The following is a 14975-nucleotide window of genomic DNA, read 5'->3' on the forward strand; positions in this document are numbered from 1 at the left end:
GAGACAGAGAGAGAAACAGAGAGACAGAGAGAGGAGAGAGACACAGAGAGGACAGAGCCAGAGAGAGGAGACAGAGACAGAGAGAGAGAGAGCAGAGACAGAGAGAGAGAGAGGACAGAGAGAGAGACAGAGACAGAAGAGAGAAGAGAAGAGAGAGAGACAGAGAGAGAGGGGTCCTCCCCAGGAGATTCCACACCAGTGGAGGGCAGGGGTAGAGCGCTGTGCTTGGAGTCTGAAGTCCTGGGTTCTAATCCCATCTCTAACCCTTACCCTCTCTGTGACCTGGCTCAGTCATTTCTTTAACATGTGCGGGCGGGTCTTAGTTTTCTCATCTCTAGAGAAGAGGTTGATCTAGACAGCTTGTGAGGGCCACTGATGGCTCTAAGACTATGGCCTTGGGCCTCCTGCTCATCCCAGTTTGGGTTGGGACAGGAGCATGGCAGAAGATGGGAATCTAATACGAAGCTATGTCCAGATGAGTAAGAGCCATCCCCAACAGACAAATGGTCCAGAGACACAAATGGGCAATTTTCAAAAGAAGAAATGGAAGCTATAAGGAAAACCCTAGCCAGATCCTTAGAGAAATGCAAACCAAAAGAACCCTGAAGAGCCATCTTCAATCCATCACACCACAAGACTACAAAAGGGAAGCATGAGCATTGCTGGAGGGAATGTGGAGGACAAACACGTGACTCTACGGTGGCCCAGAGGCAAACCATTCCAAGGCACTCTGCCAAGCAATTTGGAAAGATCATGGATGTGCCCTGAAATTATCCGATCGTCTGATACCACTGCTGAACCAGTGCCCAAAGAGAGGCCAGAAAGCGGCAAAGAGCCGTGTGCATTCACTATTTAGAGCTTCTCTTTTGGTTGGAGCAAAGAAAGAGGAACAAAGGGGAAACCCATCCTCAGGGGAAAATCGTGATACAGGAATGTGGTGGGACACTTGAAATTACTTAAGTTATGGATTCTGAGAACTAGAGGAACTCTACCCAAAGGGAAGGAAACAGGACCAGTAGAACGATGTATACAGTGGCCACAGACATGAAAATGACTGTAGCAAGAGTCCGGAACATACCTTGACTACTTAAGGTCACATCATATGGAGGCACCCCCAACTCACCTAGGGCGGGCACTCCAGGGCAATGAGGAAATAAAACTCTCACTCTTTGTAGGTGAAATGATGCTAGAGAATTCTAGAGAATCAACCAAAAAACTAATCGAAACAATTAACAACCGTAGCAAAATTGCAATATATAAAATAAGCCCACATAAATCACCAGCATTTCTGTATGCTACCAACAAAGTCCAGCAACAAAAGGTGGAGAAATTTCATTCAATAACTGTAGACAATTAAAACTACTTGGGGATCTACCTGCCAAGACAAACCCAAGAACTATATAAACACAATTACAAAAGGTTTTTTTTTTTTTCCCCCACAAACAAAGTTAGATCTAAACAGCTAGAAAAAAACATTAATTGTCCATGGGTAGGCTGAGCCAATAAAAATAAAAATGATAATTCCACCTAAATTAACTTATCTACTCAGTGTAATATCAATCAACTACCAAAAACTTATTACCTGCTATTTGGGGGAGAGAAGTAGATTGGGAGGGAGGAGAGAATTTGGATCTCAAATGTGAGAAAACAAATGTTAAAAACGGTGTCATTTTGCATTATATTAGCTCAGCCTACCCATGAGCAATTCATATTTTTCCAATGTTTAGATGTGACTTCATTTGTATTTAAAAAGTTAGAAATTATTTAATTGGGAAAAATACAATAAACATTAGTGAGAGAAAAAACCAAACCTCTGGTTGCTACAATGACAAGCTGTGACTTCAGAAACATACTGTCTTTGCAGAATGAAACCTGTTATCCACTTCTTGGAAAAGAAGGAATGGGCCAGAGGTATATACAGCATATGCATTCCTTCCCCCCCACCCCCACCCCATGCCTTTTGTTTTATTCTTACAAAACAAAAACATGACTTATAATTAAGTCCACTTTGAGGAGTTCATTAATGATTTATTGAGTCTCCATCCATTATCTAGCAAGCACTCTGTACAGTGCTGCAGAAGAAAACAAGGAAGGTCCCTGCCCTTTCGAACTAGTCTGATAACTAGAGAATAAATGGCAAGAGGTCAAGAAGTACTTATTTATTGAGAGGAAATCATGATTATGATGGGACATCCCTCAGGATTGCCCTTGTCTCTCCCGGATGTAGCGGTTCCCAATATTTCTGGACTCATCAAATCTGCTGGTTTCCTTCTAGTTATTGGTTTCCCCACAGAAGAATCATTTGTTGGGTAGATTAGAATCTCAGTTAGTACCCCAGAGGCCATGTAGGTGGATCCATCCCCAAACAAGAATCCCTTCTATGACATAGTCAAACGTGGCCATCCATTGTTCACTTGAGTCTCTGAGGAAAGAAAAGCCCACTCTTGGGACGGCTCATTCCCCTTTTGTTGTTGCTACCACTTGGGCAGTCTTTTGTCTCCTTGTGGGGCCCCTGGCACAGGCACAGGAGTTCTTGGGCAGAGTTGTTTTACTTGAATGATTTGCTACCGGGAGAGCTTCTATTGGAGGGCAGGAGGGAGTGGAGGAGAGGAGGGGAGAGGGAGAGGCAGACAGAGGAAGGGAGGGAGGGAAGGAGGGAGCGAAGAAAGAAAAACTAGATTTTTAAAAATCAAACTTTCCCCCCAATCCACCTAGAACAGAATGGAAGGGGCCAGAGGCAAGCAGGGCAGTTTGCTTTTAGCCTGTCTCACTGAATGTACATTTTCTGAAAAAGTCCCAACAAGTTCACAGCTTCATTTCTGATCTGCTTCTCTTTGTATATTAAGATGTTTGTTGAGTTCATAATCAACCTTCGAAAACAGGGAGACAGGATGGGGGATGGGGGACAGGGAGATGGGACTCGGGAGGATGGGGGACCCGTGGATAGGGGGATGGGGATCAAGGGGGAGAGGGCTGGAGAGCCGGGAGCACACACACACACACACACACACACACACACAGTGAAGCCAAGTCGATTGTGATAGCTTGGGGGTAACTGCAAATGTTCAATGCAGTGTGAGGGAAGCCAAAACACAAGCTTGGATGCGATGGGGTTAATGCTTATTGGGTCCCGAGGGGGACAAAGGATTGGGACAAAAGAAAGGATGGAGACCCAAAAAGCTAGAGGGGTGGCAACTGGGGGAGTTGGACAGGGGTCCAGAAGGAGGGGACGGAAGGACGGGGCTGAGGGGGAAGAGGGGACAAGACAACATGAAGCCCAGAAGGATCTGGCTCAGCACTGACCTGGGCTCCGATCAGTCTGCCTCTGGCTGCTTCCTCCTTCTTTCTGGGACCCTCTGGGGCTTAGAGACTGCCCAATAAGCAGTAGCTGCCCAAAGTCCACTGGACCTCCGCCAGCCAGGGCTGGCTGGGGAGACTTTGGCCCCGGGATTTGCTCCTCCTTTGAGTTCCTTATTGACTCCCTCTCCTGCCAAGCTTGGCTGCCCTCTGCATTGCTGGAGCACCTATTGCCAGAAGAAAGTGGGAAGGAAAACAGAGGGGTGATGGCCTGGGGTGGAGGGCGGGGGAAGAAAACACATTAGTTCTGGGGATTTGGGTGAAAGGGCCTAAAAATGGCATCCAAGGGAGACCCCAAAGCAGGCCCTGACTGTTGGGAGAAAATCACTTTGCAAGCCCTGGGGCCCCCGGGGAGTCCTTTAACCTTAAGACTAAGCTACAGAAAAGGTGCCAATGGACATGGGTAGAAGGAATTTCTCTACCCAGAATTCCCCATACCAGTGGCACCACAGGCCCAGCCTGAAGATCAGTGATGGCTGGAGGAAGAGGATTAGGAGAAAAGGGGGAGAGGAGCAAGGGGAGGAAGAAGAGGAGAAAAGGGAGGAAAGAGGAGGGAGGAGGGAGAGAGGGAAGAAAAAGAGGAGGAAAAGGAGGAGAAAATAATTGGGCTTCCTAAATAACAGCCCCCTAATCCAGCAATTTCCCCTGATAATGCCCTTTGCCAGCCTGTGTGTCTGTTCAGAAACCTTGCATGGAGGAGACTTGCAGCCAGCTTTGGGCCAAGACGCCCTCTATCCGGGCCTGCCGGATATCAACGGTGGGGTCCGGGGAGCAGCCACCTAAAAAGAGACCATAGGGGGAGAGAGGGGGAGACCAAGCACGCAATAGAGAGACAGAGTCAATCTGGTAGTGTCAAGGCTCCGTTTATTGCAGGTGCAAGGCAGAATACATGTGCTTGAGGTAAAGGGGGGGGGGGGGTGATTAAAGACTGCTTGTACCAGGAGGGAACACGAAGAATGCTTATTGTTATGGTTTGTGGCTGTTGGTCTTGGCGACGCCCGTTTTCGGGAGGTAACTTGTTTGTTCAGTTTCCCAAAGATCCTTAATCTTGTTTCAGGTCAAGTTGTCCCCAATATGGTCTCTGACAACGCCCAAGGAAGGAGGAATCCTCCTGAGAATGAGGAAAAGCTCGGAAGGAGCTGTCCCAGGTCCCAGAATCAGGGCCGGAAATCAGCAAGACCTGAGGAGAACAGGGGGCGGAGATCCCAGGGACTGGGCAGGAAGGGGGCTGCTGCTAGGGGTGGGGGGCTCAAGCTAGCTGCCACCTCATGGCTTGCCAAGCTGGTGGGGGGGAATGCCCATTCCATTGAAACCCAGTCCTATGTTATTGTCCCTAGCCAGAATGGCGCCTGAGCCTGGTAACTCCAGAAACGATGAGATGGCCCAATACAAGGTCTTTGGGGTTCTCCCAGGCCCTGGACCCCCCCAAAGAATTGTAGATCCGAGTTGCCCTACCCAGGGCTGGTGGCAGGTCCACTCGATGTGTCACCCAAAGCTAACTGGCTGACTAGGAAGGGGCCATCTTTCAGATGAGACTGTGAGTGGCTTAGAGTCACAGTTATGAGAAAATTCCTCACGCCTGGGTCCTTGGCTGGGGTCTCGGGGCAGCAGGTACAGGGGCTTCAGCTCCCGAGGCTCAAACAAGGCTCAGTTTCTTCACTCTCGCCTTCCTCAGAATCTGCACAGAAAGAGCAAAAGCTCCCTAAACTTGCCCAGGGGCATTTAATACAGCATCTGCATTCCATTTGCATTGTGGTGTGCTCCCCCCATCCCCCCAGGGGACAGACAGAGTGAACCATGGGTAAAGCCATGCTAAGCTTAGAGGATCATGGGTAAAGAGACCTCAGTGCCCTGGGGACACCAGGCAAGAGCTGCCCAGACCAAGGACTCCTTCGGTAGAAAGAAGCAGGACAAGGACGGACACTCCTCCTCTCTCACGACCTCCCTTCACTTTACCAACCCTTCTGCCCCCCTTCCCATCCCTTAACTCCTTACTCTACTAGCTGCTCCGCAACTATATTCTCCTCCAATAAGGCTGGTTTTCTTGGAGTGGAGTCAGTTGGGTCATCAGTCAATTCTCTGGATGAGACCCGGAGAGCATCAGCCAGGTCACAGCCAAGCTTCCCCTTGGGGTGTGCTTCCTGTTTGGGGTGCCCTGGTCGAAATCCTATATAATGGAACCCTTCCAGAGCCTCCCCGAGTCCCAGAGAGCCATTTCTAGCTCTTTCAATGGGATGGAGGATCCCATCCATCGTCTCCCTAGACCAAACCAACCCCTCGAAGCAGGCAGCATCCTCCAAGGTAGAAAAGCTCAGATTCTCTAAGCAGGGTGTCCAGCACTGGGACAGTGTGGAAGCCCTCCGGCCCCCCACCGCAGGCCTGCCCCAACACTGAAGTGTCTCCCACCTTCCCCAGGAGCCTGGTCTTCACTGCTGATGCTTACTGCGAGGTGGGGGATGGCTGATTCCCAGAATGGGGAATGGGGGGTGGCGATGCCCCTCTCTAGTTATGCCGATTCCGTGATTCCAGGTCACTCCAGCCTTCAAGGAGGCCTTGATCATGAGGCCAAGGCCAGACAGCAGCAATGGGTGCAGCTGTCGGGCTGGAGGGATCTCCTCCACTGTTGGTTTCCAATTCTTGGCCTCCCACCCAGTGGACTAAAACTTGGAACCCGAGGCTCCATCTACACTGTGGCTCTGAGCTGGTACATCTCCAGACAGCTGTTCCTTCACCTATAAAATGTAGTGAGCTTCCCTCACAAGACTATGAGGATGAAGAAGGATAATGGTGGCACGTTTCCACTTCAGTGCAAATGCACAGGGTTTAGCCCAGTGCCTGGCACATAGTAGGTTCTTTAAGAAGAAACACTTCCTACTTTCCATCTTGGAATCACTACTGTATATCCGTTCCAAGGCAGAAGAGGGATCAGGGATAGGCAATGGGGATTAAGTGACTTGCTTAATTAATTAATTAAGCTAGGAAGTGTCTGAGTCAGATTTGAACCTAGGACCTTCCTACTCCAGGCCTGACTTTCAATCCACTGAACCACATAGCTGTCCCTTGTGCCTATTTCTTTTTAAAATCTTTACTATTAGTCACTAAGAGACATATGAAAAATACCTAAAGGTCAGGAGCAGATAGGTGGCTCAATGGACAGAGAGCCAGGCCTAGAGCCTAGAGGTCCTCGGTTCAAATCTGACCTGAGACAATTCTGTGTGACCCTGGACAAATCACTTCACCCCCATTGCCTAGCCCTTACCACTCTTCTGCCTTGGAACCAATACACAGACTTGAAGCTGAGACAGAAGGTGAGGGTTAAAAAAAAAAAAAGGGTGTTTATTGACTGGCCTGACTCCTTTATTTTTTCTCTCCTTCCTTCCACCCTCTCTTTTCTTTCTTTCTTCCTTCTTTTCTTTTTCTTCCTTTCATTTTCTTTCTCTCTTCCTCTTTCTCTTCCTTCCCTCCTTCCTTTTCTTTTTCTTCCTTTCTTCTTCTTTTCTTCCTCTTTTTCTTTCTCTTCCCTTCTTCCTTTCTTTCTTCCCTCCTTCCTTTCTTCCCTCCCTCCTTCCTTCTTTTTCCTTTCTTTCTCTCTTTTCTTCTTTCTTTCTCTCTTCCTTTCTCTTTCTCTCTTTCTCTCTTTCTCTTCCCTCCTTCCTTCCCTCCCTCCTTCCTTCCTCCCTTCCTCCCTCCCTTCCTTCCTCCCTTTCTTCCTCCCTTCCTCCCTCCCTCCCTCCTTCCTTCCTTCCTCCCTTCCCTCCCTCCTCCCTTCCTCCTCCCTCCCTCCTTCCTTCCTTCCTTCCTTCCTTCCTTCCTTCCTCCCTCCCTCCCTCCCTCCCTCCCTCCCTCCCTCCCTCCCTCCCTCCCTCCCTCCTTCCTTCCTTCCTTCCTTCCTTCCTTCCTTCCTTCCTTCCTTCCTTCCTTCCTTCCTTCCTTCCTTCCTTCCTTCCTTCCTTCCTTCCTTCCTTCCTTCCTTCCTTCCTTCCTTCCTTCCTTCCTTCCTCTCTCTCTGCAGGCAGACTTCCCTAGCCTTCCTTGTCTCAGCTCATTTCATCCCTGCTCCCCAGCCCCCATCACTCAACAGCGCCCCAGCCCATCCATCTCCCTGCGGCCAGAGCTGCCACTAGGCCGACTGGTATTGAGCAGCAATATGAAGAGGTGTGAGAGAAAGCAGCGGGCGTGGGGGACAGGCTGGCAGGAGAGATGGATGAGAGGGGCAAGGAGAGGGCAGCAGGAGAGCCGCAGGCAGGAGAGAGACAGTATTGAGGCAGGAGCCCTCAGAGCAGAGGCGGTCATCACACACAGACCGACCCGCTCGCTCGGGGAGGCCTGTGTACGCATGGCAAGTGCAGTGGAGAGAATGCTTGCTGCGTGTGGGGTCAGGGCACCTGGGTTCGAATCCTGGGTTTGAAGATCAGTGTCCTCTCCTGCTGCCGTCTAGCCCAAGCTAATCTAGTCCAGGATCCTGACTCAGCTCCGTCCCTGGCAGTGGCCAAGCCTGGGTGATGGATGGGCTCTAGCCTGGGGCAGGGCTGGCTGAGCCACCCTTGACCAGCTGGGCCTGCCGAAGGAGGGGTCCGGCACCTCACAGGCCAGGGCTGTGGCCTGCCAAGTGCTGGAAGGGGAACGAGCTCTCCCCAGTGGCCTTCGAGGCCCCCACCTCCTCTCTCGCACCAACTCTGACAAGCCCTTGCCGTCTGCCTGGTCCAGTGCCAGGCACCGCGGAGGAAAGAAGAGGACAAGGTCTCTCTTCCGCTGCCACGGAGGAGCCCACGGGCAGGAGAGGGGCCTGAGGTGGCTGGGCACGGGAGAAGGACCCGTCAGGAGGCTGGGGGGAAGCCAAGAGGAATCCTGGGGTCCGCACGGCCCAGAACAGCCCCTTCTGGCCTGGTCTCCAAGGCCCTGCACCCTGCCTCCGGCGGGGAGCCTGTGAAGTCCGGGCTGAGGTTCCAGTGGGGACAGCCAGAGCCCTGTCCAGTCCTCAGCCACCAGCAAAGAGGACTTTGGGGTTCACGTTATCACACAAAGACTGAGGCTCCCCCCTTGGGAGCTTCCCTTCCATCCTCTACAGCTGCCAGTCAATAAATGCTATGAAGTGCCTCCTGGGGGCAGCTTGGTGGCACAGCGGATGGAGCTCGGGGCTTGGCATCAGGAAGATGTCTTCCTCGGGCACTTCCTGGCTGTGTGACCCTAGCCGAGTCACTTCACCTGCTGGCCTCCCCTGTAAAGTGAGCCGAGAAGGACACGGCAAAACCCTCCGGATCTTTGCCAAGAAAACCCCAAATGGGGCCCTGAAAAGTGTGTGCCCGGCGCCGGGCTAAGCGCTGAGGATATACGGAGAGAGAAGGAGCTCCCAGTGAAAGGAGGGGGCCAATCTGCCCACATGAGACAGGATCTCCCTGCAGAGGCGGCACGGAGCGAAGGAGACCCACTCAGCTCCCTGACTGGAGGCCAGGCCAGGCCACTTCATCCCTCGGCCTCAGTGTCTTCATCTGTAAAATGGAAGCCGCGTCCTGTGGGCTGAAGGGCAGCACGTCTGTCCCTCCCATCCCGGGATCAAGAAATTGCTTATGAAGAGTTGTTGAGAGACCAGCGAAGGCAGGGAGGCCGGCGGCCTCCTAAATGCACTTCAATGACACACGTGATTATGAATGCTTTCACTGACTTGGGCACCACCAGAGACAGTGGCAAAACGGTTTCCTGCCTTCAAAGAGCTTGTATTGGATGGTGGGGGGAGCAGAAAGGAGAGGAGAAGGGTAACCAGGGTGGGGAGGAAGAATCAGGGAAGGCTTCCTGTAGGAGGAGGGCAGCAGAGCTGAATCTTGAAGGAAAGTAAGGAGTTTAGGGCAGTGGGTAGAGGAAGGGCCTTCCAAGTGGGGAGGCCAGACAACTTGGAGAGGGGGGAGATGGCCTAGCAAGTTTTGAAAGCAGAAGCTAGCCTGGGAAGCCAGCCTGGCGGGCAGAACATTTAGGAAGCACTTCCTAGGTGCAGGGCATGGGGACAACAAATAAAGGTGTGCCGGCGGTCCCTGCCCCCAAGGAGTGTCCCTTTAGGGCCTCGAATGCCAAGCCGTGGGCCTCTAGAACAGAAGAGAGCCATGGGCGCTCTCTGAGCAGGGGAGTGAGAGGAGGAGAGGCTGGAGGCAGAGATGCCCGCTGGGAGGCTACGGCAGTCGTCCTGGGGAGAAGGGCCTGTGCCAGGGCAAGAGGCCAGAAGAGGAGAGTCTGAAGGGGTGGAGGACGGGCCTTGCTCTGGTTATTGGGACGGCTTAGAAATGGTTATTGCTGTGGTTGCTGCTGGAGACAATCAGCCTCTCTACCCGGGTGCAAGAGGCCTCTGAGCTCCTCTTGTCCCGCCTGAGCGTACCCAAGATACCCAAGAGGGACGGAGGCTCACCCGGGGATGGGGCTTCCCCGAGCCCACAGGACTGGGATCACTTCTCCCGATCCATCACCGGTACCCCTCCCCCCCCCCCGCCTGGGCCTTTGCCTCACAGCCCCCCACTGATTCCAGCTCCCTTCAGGCCCCCCAGCCGAGCCTGTCCTCACCGTCACCCTCAGCCCTGGCACCGTCCCTTCCCCACTTCCAAAAAGGCATCAGCACAGGATGCAGAGCTCCGGGGCACTAAGCCTGGGCTGGGCTGGCATCCTGGGTACCGGGAGGGCAGGGCAGGGCTGGCATCCTGGGTACTGGGAGGGCAGGGCTGGGCTGGCATCCTGGGCACTGTCAGGGCAGGGCTGGGCTGGACCAGCATCCTGGGCATTGGCAGGGCAGGGCTGGCATCCTGGGTACTGGGAGGGCAGGGCTGGGCTGGACCAGCATCCTGGGCACCGGCAGGGCAGGACTGGGCTGGGCTGGCTGCAGCCCCAGGGCTGGGCTGCTCCAGGAGGCCCAGGCCAGCCCCCCGGGACCCTCGGGGGGCTTTAGGGCAGCCTCCCTGTCAGTGTGAGCCGGTCAGCTGCCAGAGAAGACAAGGGGGCCGGCCTAGCCGGACGGGGTGGGAGGAGATGGGGACGAAGGTGGGCTGGGAGGGAGGCGGCGGCCGCCCTGTCATTCCTCTCGCGCTCCCGTCTGGACCACTCGCTCCTCAGCCCCGCCAGCTCCAGAGCTCCTGCTCTGACTCCGGGAGCCTGGCAGGGAGGGCAAAGCCGGGCAAGGCTGGCCCAGCTCCTCCTGCTCGGGTGACGGGAGACCCGGGCGGCACCTGTGGGGACGAGCTCTGCCTCTCCACGGAAGACCCGGGAAGCCCGAGCGACGGCCCTTCAGAGGCTGGACGAGCCCAGAGGCCAGCCGGAGCCGGGAGGAGACGCCGTCAGGAGGGAGGAAGGACCCAGCCCAGGGATGGCAAGTAAGTCTGGTGGGGGGGGGGGGGTGCCCGAGAGCCCGAGCTGGCCGGGCTGTAGGGCTCCGAAGGGCAGGAAGGAGGAGGGGGTAAAGCGGGGCATTTCGGGTCAGACGAGGGAGCCCGGGCACGTGCCCGCCCCAGGGGCAGCCTCTGCGGACTTCGGTTTCTCCAGCCAGAGAGGACTCCTGGTCCCCGGAACCGAGGGGCTCGGGGGCTCGGGGGCTCGGGGTGCCAGTCTGCCTTCGCTTCGGAGCCCGGCTGAGGGGATGGGCAGGAAGCCTGGGAAGGGAAGGAAGGGATGGCCGTCTTCAAGGACTAAAGGACTCTCAGGAAGGAGCTCTGACTCGAGCCACCCTAAAGGGCAGAAATGGGTCTGTTACTGAAGGCAGAGGCTGGCTCGGAGCAAGGACCACTTCTGAGCTGTCCCCAAAGGAAACCGGCTGCTTTGTCAGGTAGTGAGCTCCCCATTCCGAAAAGGGTTCAAGCAAAGATTAGATGACCCCCTTTCAGAGATACTATAAAAGATGAATGTGGGGGATCAGGAAAGGAACTCTGCAGCAAAGGGCACTTGAGACGGCTGGAAGAAAGCGGGAGAGCCCAAGAGGCAGAAGGGCACCCGAAGGCCAAATGAAGAGAGTGGGGCCATCAAGCCTGGAGAAAAAGGGCCCCAGGAGCCGGGATTGTGGTCTGCAAGTCAAGGCCGCGGCCCTCGCACCCGTCACTTACCCCCCCCCCCCATGGAAGGTGAGAGGGGGGCCGCGACTCCGCAGTGAGCAGGAGACAGCATGAGGAGCCCAAACGGCGCCCAGGATACTGCTTTGGCTCGGCCAATCCCAGAAGCCCCGGGGCTGCCTCCAGCAGGTCCTGGACAGGCTGAGGATGCTCGGGAGGAGGGCAGGGGCTGAAGGGGAGGAGAAGGGACGGCCCGGCTCGTGCTGCTCCGCCGGGATGAGTGGCAGCGCCGCGGTCCACCCCGCAGAGGACTGCCCGGGTCGAGCCGTCTGCCCGAGGGAAGCTCAGAGCTCCGCTGCCTGCGGCCGCCCTCCCAAGACTGGCCAGGCTGTGGCAGGGCCTGCGGAGCCCCCGCCCTTAGGAGGGGGGGCCTGGGGCTCCCTGACCCTAGTGCCGCCTCCTGGGAGCCCAAATGTCCAGGCGGGCCGAGCCTGGCCAGAGCATCCCCTCACGGCCCCCCTTCCTGACCTTCCCCGCGAGGACAGCGGCCATCGTGGCTGCGAAACTTTGCCGAGATCCCCATGCCAGCCACGAGGGGACGAGCCCGGAGAAGAGAGGCGGGCCGGGGTCCGGCAGCAGCTCCCGTGGGCCAGAGCCCTGCTAGGTGCTGGACACCCAAGCCGGGAAACTGTGCCTGGCCTGCAGGGACCCCCACTCTAATGGAGGAGGCAACACCAGGGTAAGTGAGTTCGAGATAAATAATTGGACCGGGGCAGCTCAGTAGCTCAGCCTAGAGTCGGGAGGTCCTGGGTTCAAATTTGACCTTAAGACCCTTCTTAGCTGTGTGACCCTGGACAAGTCACTTCACCCCCACTGCCTGGCTCTTACTGCTCTTCTGCCTTGTACCAATCCACAGTACTGATTCTAAGACGGAAGGTCAGGGTCTTAAATATATATATGCACACACATGACACTGCCAATGTGGGGGGGGGGAGACACAGAAACAGCAGCTTGGGAGGCCTGGATGGACGACGTGTGGCCAGGACGCACACATGACCGGGGCCACGCCTAGGGAAGTCACTTCCCAGAGCTGCCCAGGCCCTCCGGCGTGGCCTCCAGCCAACCCCATCTCTCCATTGAGCCAGAATCCTCTGTTCTTCTGTCGCTCGGTCATGCCACTCTCTGTAGGGCTGCTCCCTGGTACCATATGCAGGGATATAGCCACAGTGTGCCCTCTTCCCCCTTGAGAGAAGGACGAGTCCAGCTTGATGGCCCAAGAGGCCAGCCAAAGTTCCCCTGACCAGCAGCACTCAGGCAGCGAGCTAGGAAAAGCTCTGGGTCTTCTTTTCTCTCTTCTCTTTTTCCTTCTCTTTTCTTTTCTCTTCTATCTCTTCTCTTTTTTCTTCCATCTTTTCTCTCTTCTCTTTTTTCTTTTCACTCTTTTCTCTTCCTTTTCCTTCTCTTCTTTTATCTCTTCACTTCTTTTTCCTTCTTTTCTCTTCTTTTATCTCTTCTCTCCTCTTTTTTCTCTTCTCTTTTTCTCTTTTCTTTCTTCTTCTCTTTTTCTCTCTTCTCTTTTCCCTTCTCTCCTTTTATCTCTTCTCTTCTTTCTCTCTTCTCTTCTTCAATCTCTTCTCTTATTTTTCCTTCTCTTTTCTCTTCTTTTATCTCTTCTTTTTCCTTCTTTTCTCTCTTCTCTTCTTTTATCTCTTTTCTTTTTTTCTCTTTTCTCTCTATTCTTCTTTTCTCTTTTCTATTCTTTTATCTCTTCCCTTCTCTTTTCTCTCTTCTCTTTTTCCTTCTCTTCTTTTTCCTTCTTTTCTATTCTCTTCTCTTTTCTCTCTTCTCTTCTTTTATCTTTTCTCTTCTTTTTCCTTCTCTTCTTTTCTCTTCTCTTTTTCCTTCTCTTTGTTTTCCTTCTCTTTTCTCTCTTCTCTTCTTTTTCCTTCTCTTCTCTTCTTTTATCTCTTTTCTCTTCTCTTTTTCCTTTTCTCTTCTCTTCTTTAATCTCTTCTCTTTTCTCTTCCTTTTCCTTCTCTTTTCTCTTCTATTTCTTCTCTTCTCTTTTCCCTTCTCTTTTCTCTCTTCTCTTTTCTCTTCTTTTTCCTTCTCTTCTTTTATCTCTTTTCACTTTTTCCTTCTCTTTTCTCTCTTCTCTTTTTCCTTCTCTTTTCTCTCTTCTTTAATCTCTTCTTTTCTCTTCCTTTCCTTCTCTTTTCTCTTCTCTTTTCCCTTCTTTTCTCTCTTCTTTTTTCCTTCTCTTCTTTTATCTCTTTTCTCTTCTCTTTTTCCTTCTCTTTTCTCTCTTCTCTTTTGCTTTCTCTTTTCTCTCTTCTCTTCTTTAATCTCTTCTCTTTTCTCTTCTTTTTCCTTCTCTTCTCTTCTTTTATCTCTTTTCTCTTCTCTTATCTCTTTTCTCTTCTCTTTTTCCTTCTGTTTTCTCTTCTATTCTTTTATTTCTTTTCTCTTCTCTTCTTTTATCTCTTCTCTTCTCGTCTTTTCTTACCCCTGACCTTTCGTCTTGGAATTAATACTATGTATTGGTTCCAAGGCAGAAGAGTGGGAAGGGCTAAGCCATGGGGGTTAAGTAACTTGCCCAGGGTCACCCAGCTGGGAAGTGTAGGAGGCCAGATTTGAACCCAGGACCACTCCTCTCTGGGCCTGGCTCTCCATCCACTGAGCCACCCAGCTACCCTTGACCTTTAAGTATTTTCAATCTGTCTTTGGACGCCGGGTTTGCTTTTCATCTCAGTTCTTCGTCATTCCAGACTCCTTTTAACTCAGCACATTCCTGATATTAGGCTTAACACTTCGCCTCACCTTAGAGGCTCTGCTTAGCAGGAGTGCCAAGGAGCCACGTGGCTTTTTTAGGTGGCAAAGTCCTTTTGGACCTCCACGATGTCCCCCGTCCTGCATTCACAGTCACGCAAGCCAAGAGAAGCAGCCACAGGGCTCCCTGCGTCCCGAAGGAGGAGGCATCCACCTCTGCAGCTCCACAAGGCTGCACCGCACTTTCCCCTGTTAGGTGTGAGAAGGAAGCCCCGAGTCTGAAATGAGGGGGAAGAGATTCCTCTGGTGAAGGGGCGGCCCCCAGGGGGGTCTCTGACTGACCCCCCAGCACTAGAGGGTCTCCAGAGAGGGGCCGCTGGAGAGGAGGCCCAAACAAGAACCGCCGGGGTCACAGCAGCCCTCCCAGCCGACCCGGAGCATCCCTGACCTCCACAGCGAGCCTCTGGGTTAGGCGGCTTCTAGAGGCTGAGGCTGCACACCTCCAGCAGGGTAAGACGAGGGCAGGCGCAAAGGCTCCCAAAGGGCCCCGACCTTCCCTGTTGGCATCTCAGCTTCAACTGCCGAAGGTCTTGCTTGGGGCCACCGAGGCTGAGATTGTACCTCCTTCACTGCAAGGAAAAGTCCTACTTTACTGGGGTAAAACCAGTGCCCAGCACACAGTAGGCACTTAACACTCATTGGCGGCTTAGACAATAAATTCCTCCCATTCGATTGGGAGCTCCTTGAGGGCAGGGACTGCTTTTTGCCTCTTTTTATGGCCTAAGGGCTTAGCACAGGGCTCGGCACACAGTAGGTGCTTCATAAATGTCTACT

General features: G+C 53.3%; 1 non-coding gene across 1 annotated transcript; it reads right to left on the reverse strand.

Moving 5' to 3' along the window:
* Window positions 1-2144: 2144 nt before the first annotated feature.
* On the reverse strand, window positions 2145-3548 carry LOC100013740 (uncharacterized). The gene is made up of 2 exons (XR_008912681.1): window positions 3304-3548; window positions 2145-2422 (listed from the first exon to the last, which is right to left on the reverse strand). It is a non-coding gene; the product is annotated as an uncharacterized LOC100013740 (transcript).
* Window positions 3549-14975: the final 11427 nt, after the last annotated feature.

This window comes from Monodelphis domestica, chromosome 6, assembly GCF_027887165.1.
Source record: "Monodelphis domestica isolate mMonDom1 chromosome 6, mMonDom1.pri, whole genome shotgun sequence".
NCBI classification, from domain to species: Eukaryota; Metazoa; Chordata; class Mammalia; order Didelphimorphia; family Didelphidae; genus Monodelphis; species Monodelphis domestica.